Here is a 5,300-nt window from a genome sequence, read left to right as displayed (position 1 = left end):
CGGCCGTTAATAAATGCCATCCTTGTCTATTTATGAACGCATTCTGCAAGAATAAGCAAGCGAGATATAGGTCTACCAGTTTATATTTGTTAGTGACACATTGTACATTATAGGCCCATTCATTCTGCTCAATACGCACGCTCAAAACGTGACCCCTGTCAAGCACAATACCAACTAGACAGTAACTTCCCTGAAATTGACATTGAAAACGTCATTCCGACGACAGCCACGTTTCACCTTTACATCCAACTTGGAACCTTACGATACTCAGCTAAGACTCAAAAGCTGAAATGAACGAAGCTGCTTTATCAATCGTCCATTTTAATTTGATCCATGCGATGAGTAAATTGAACTGTAGGCGACTGAAAATATGAGTTGTATCTAAATGTATCGTTTGTTACGCACGTGCTGTCTAGAATCTATTTTTAAATTCGTCTGTTGAATTTTCTATTTTGTTTTAGTGTATTAGAGACTAACCCCCCTTATTCATAAACGACAATCAAACCTATTTTAGTTAAAATGCCGCTAAAATTCGTTTGTCCTTATCTGTCACTTCGACATTTGTATTTGTTAGAAAGGGACAAAGCATTTGTTAGTTAACATAGGCTTGTTAAGTTTTATGAATAAGGGGGGTATGACACGATTTCTTTATTCTAGTATATTTATAAAGCAGTATATAGCGATGCTTTACTGATTTGGGTGGGTGGACGGACGTTTTAGATCAGTTTTTTGGGATAATTAAGTCCAATTGTTTTTAAATCTAGTTATGGATATTATTTTATTAATGTGGATATTAATGGGGGTCCATATCGGCTTGCATACCTACTTGTTGAAAGTCCGAATGTAATTTTAAGAATCATATATATAACTTTTTAGGGTTCCGGAGCCAAAATAGAAAAAACGGAACCCTTATAGTTTCGCCATGTCTGTCTCTGTCTGTCTGTCTGTCCGTCCGTCCGCGGTTTTGCTCAGGGACTATCAATGCTAGAAAGCTGTTATTTTGCACGGATATATATGTAAACTATATCGACAGAATGGTATAATAAAAAAGTAAAAAAAAAATGTTTTAGGGTACCTCCCATAGGCGTAAAGTGGGGGTGTTTTTTTTTCTCATCCAACCCTATAGTGTGGGGTATCGTTGGATAGGTCTTTTAAATTAGGGGTTTGCTAAGACGATTTTTCGATTCATTGATAATTTTGCGAAATATTCAACTTTAAATGCAAATTTTCATGAAAATCGAGCGTTCCCCTCTCTCTAAACCGGTGGGTGGAAAATTAAAAAAAAAACAGGATGGTAGTAAGTATATCAAACTTTCAAGGAAAACTATAACGGCTCAGTTTGCTTGAGAATTATTAGGTGTACCTAAAATGTACCTAAACTTGGAAGATTCCGTATAAAATACGAAATCCTTAGAAAAATATTACTTAATTTTTTCGTAATGGCTACGGAACCCTACTTAGGGTGTGTCCGACATACTCTTGGCTGTTTTTTTCTCTGAATCCAATAATTTTTCAGAATTGTTATAAAACAAACCTACGGTGTTCTATAGAATGACAATTTACAATTTTCAGAAAAAAATTCAGTGGGAAAAAAAATATGAAATGTTGATTCGGACTAACATTACAGTATGACTAGCGAAAAGTATGCGAACCTTGGCGCTCCCTATTAATGGATATTTAAAGTTGTTTCAGGTTCTTATTCACTTGTAAATCCATTCAAAATCATGTACGCAAAAATACCTAAGCTCATTTGTAAGACACTTAAACAAAATATAAAGGTAATTTAATAAAATTATTTGACTTCGAATCTGTACTTAGTTGATTTAGTTAGTAACTATAAAATAAAGAAATAAAAGTTTTTAAATTAAATATGCCAACGTATTATTACCTTAAAATTTACGTATTTCTATAGCCACTACAACAAACAACAACTAAAAAAAAATATATTTTAAAACTTAAGACCGAACCGTGGAACGAAGAAAACGTATTATTTTCTGATTATTTCTGATTTCATTTACAAGGCACATAAATATTTTCCCTAAGATCGACTCACACGACCGATTTTTTTATGTAGTACGAGTATATTTAATTTAATTAATATTTCAAGTTTGAAGTTTGTATGTTTAACCGTTACAGAAATAGAACGAAAGCAAAAAAGAGGGTCTCCATACAAAACACAGTCATAGTGAATTGTTTTTTATTTATTTATTCTCAAAAAAGACTATTATCTATTCTGTGAAAAGAAGGTACATAATTTTAGTTACGTCACTAATTTCGCCAAACTATGACGTTTATTGGCGAATACTCTTTTCGTTTATCTTTATAACTTTCAATCATACAAATCAGCGCAATTCTGACGTACATTACGTGAACGCGGGTCGAAATGATAATCTCCTTTTTTTTAGTCGGTTGAAAACAAACTTGACAATACAATAAAAAAAATAAAAAGATATTGGCAGCGGTGGGATTCGAACCCACGCCTCCGAAGAGACTGGTGCCTTAAACCAGCGCCTTAGACCGCTCGGCCACGCTACCATGCATACTGATATTGAAATTATGATTTAGCTGCTACACATACATTTAACCATAATAATATACGAAACATCACTTAGGTTTAGTTTGTAGATAAAAAAAATACATGATTATTATTTTCAACGTCATACATTTACAAATCAGGCAATCGAAAATAAACTCATTAATTTTGAATTTCAAGCTATTGACGTAATAAATTACTTAATGTTATCTACCTATAACGTTAAAGTTAATAACAGCGATAACTTCATTACTTACATAGTGATCTAAATCTTGTCTACATATTCGCTTCTTGAAAGTTCTAAGACTAGGTTGTTTAGTTTATCTAACAATAGCCTGGAACTATAATTTGTGGTTCGAGACAAGGTTTCATTATGTAATTTATGTTCGTAATAATCTTAAATTAAACTGCTTAGGTACTAAAGTAAAAATATACAATTTTGATAGGACAAATTAGAATGTAAAATTACAAATAAAAACTTATAATAATCGCAGAATGTATGTATTCATATTTTAATTAAACTTATATGTTAATTTTGTAGAATTAAAAATTGGTTACTTACATATATTAACTAAATGAAATCTCATTTCGGTCAATATAAGTTTTACTACAGGACGCAGACGTCCTCTCAGAATGAGAAGGCTTAAAGCGTAGTTCCCACGCGGGCCCAGCGGGGATTGCGAACTTCACATATACACCATTGAATTTCTTAGCTATTATACGCGCATTTCGCATGGTAAATTTCAAGTGTTATTTATTAACAACACAGAAGGTGCCTCTTAGCACATGTATTTTTATACTTAAAAGAGGTGCCAACCATTGTAAAACATTTTACTTTTTGCTTTTGTAATAAATAATCTTGTTTTTTTTTAAAATTTTTAATTTTGTTTTCTAAATTCCAAAAAAGTCACAGGCGCGAGCCCACGACCCTCTTGAGGGACCATGGGTCAATACAATAGGGGCAGTAGGCTACCACGGCATTTTTAAAATGTAAATATATTCGAATCTAAACATATTTATTTCCATTTTTATTAATCATCCGCCGTTGTATTATTGTAAGCATTCTGAAACATTTCCATCCATCTATCCCATCCATACGTCCCACTGCTGGGCACAGGCCTCCTCTCAGAACAAGAGGGCCATAGTTCCCACGCGGGCCCAGTGCGGATTGGGAACTTCACACGCACCATTGAATTGCTTCGCAAGTTTGTGCAGGTTTCCTCACGATGTTTTCCTTCACCGTAAAGCTCGTGGTAAATTTAAAATGTAATTTTTCTCAAACATTTACGTAACTTAAATGAAAGGAATCTACATTTAACATCCCACTTTTTTTTAATGGCTTGCCGTGTTAGTGAGGCGTATTTTGGCAAACCAATGTCGACGTAGAGGGCTTAATCAACTTTTGTTGCCATAGTAACGTCTCCTGCGTTATCTATTAAAAGTTTGATTTTGTGGGGTACAAACAAATCCGCTAAAAGTTGGGAGTTATGACAGTTTTAAGGCAATTGCAGGTGGTAGGACCTTGTGCAAGGTCCGCCCGGATTGCTACCACAATCTTGCTCGCTAATCCTACCGTGACGCAGCAGTACTTGCACTGTTGTGTTTCGGCGTGGAGAGTAAGACAACCGGTGAAATTACTGGCACCTGAGGTATTCCATCTTAGGCCTCTAGGTTGGCAACGCATCTGCAATACCCCTGGCGTTGCAGATGTTTATGGGCGGTGGTGATCTCTTACCATCAGGAGACCCACTTGCTCGTTTTCCATCCAGTAGAATAAAAAAAAAAAACCTCCATGTCTTGTCTTATCTCCTAAGCTTGCTAATACTAAACATTGCGAACATTTTTCTAACAAAGTGTATCACAGATGTCTCCTGCGTTACGTCTAAGAATAACTAACAACACATAAAAGTTGATTGACCCAGATAAATGTGTAATGAATGACACACATGAGGAGACTGTTTTATAAAATTTTGATCTTGGGGGAGGAACAGACTGGAGGCCTAAAAAACATCCCACATAAACAGCTGTCGAAATAAATTCGCTATGGAGTTTCAAAGTCACTTCACACGGCTCGTATTGCCTATTGATTGGTCCATTGACTATTTGACCAATCACAGGCAGTATAACGGGGTGGAGATGAAAAAAGTATTATTTTTCTACAATGCAACTAAATTCAAGGCTTTTTACGTAGTCATAAAATAACAAAAGAAATAGAAATAGGAATATTTTTTATTCGCACTTCGGAAATTACATACAACACAAAATAAAAACAAGTCTAGTTCTACCCATATCTTTCACGTGAAATAACATAATATAATATATAGACGTTAGTATGGCATGTAATGTACCAAATTGTTACAGTTCCAAATAAAAAAAAAAGTTTTTTTTAAATATATTTTTAAATATATATCTCGGCATATACGTCCCATTACAGGCCTCCTTTCAGAATGAGAAGGCTATATTGAACTATTGAATTTCTTCGCAGAACTCCTTAAGATATTTTCCTTCACCGTAAAGTTTCTATATATGGTCGTTGGGGCCGAAAAGTTCTCAAATGTAGACCGCGGATCAGCAAGCGCGGCGTAGGACGTCCACCACCGAAATAAACGGACGACCTCACACTCACAGTGGATACAGGTCGCTTCCAACCGAAGATACTGGTATGGAGGCCTATGTCCAACAGCAGACGTCCTACGGCTAATATGCTGATGATGATAATAGTTTATGTACGATTGAATATTTTATGTTTTCTTTGTTTTGTCCTGAT

At 34.9% G+C, this 5,300-nt stretch overlaps 1 non-coding gene across 1 annotated transcript; it reads right to left on the bottom strand.

Moving 5' to 3' along the window:
- Positions 1-2,453: 2,453 nt before the first annotated feature.
- Positions 2,454-2,535, bottom strand: TRNAL-AAG (transfer RNA leucine (anticodon AAG)). Its single transcript has one exon. It is a non-coding gene; the product is annotated as a tRNA-Leu (tRNA).
- Between the last annotated feature and the right edge of the window lie 2,765 nt (positions 2,536-5,300).

Source organism: Choristoneura fumiferana, chromosome 15 (genome assembly GCF_025370935.1).
Source record: "Choristoneura fumiferana chromosome 15, NRCan_CFum_1, whole genome shotgun sequence".
NCBI classification, from domain to species: domain Eukaryota; kingdom Metazoa; phylum Arthropoda; class Insecta; order Lepidoptera; family Tortricidae; genus Choristoneura; species Choristoneura fumiferana.
The sequence above is the reverse complement of the archived record's forward strand: the minus strand, read 5'-3'. Positions and strand labels throughout refer to the sequence as shown.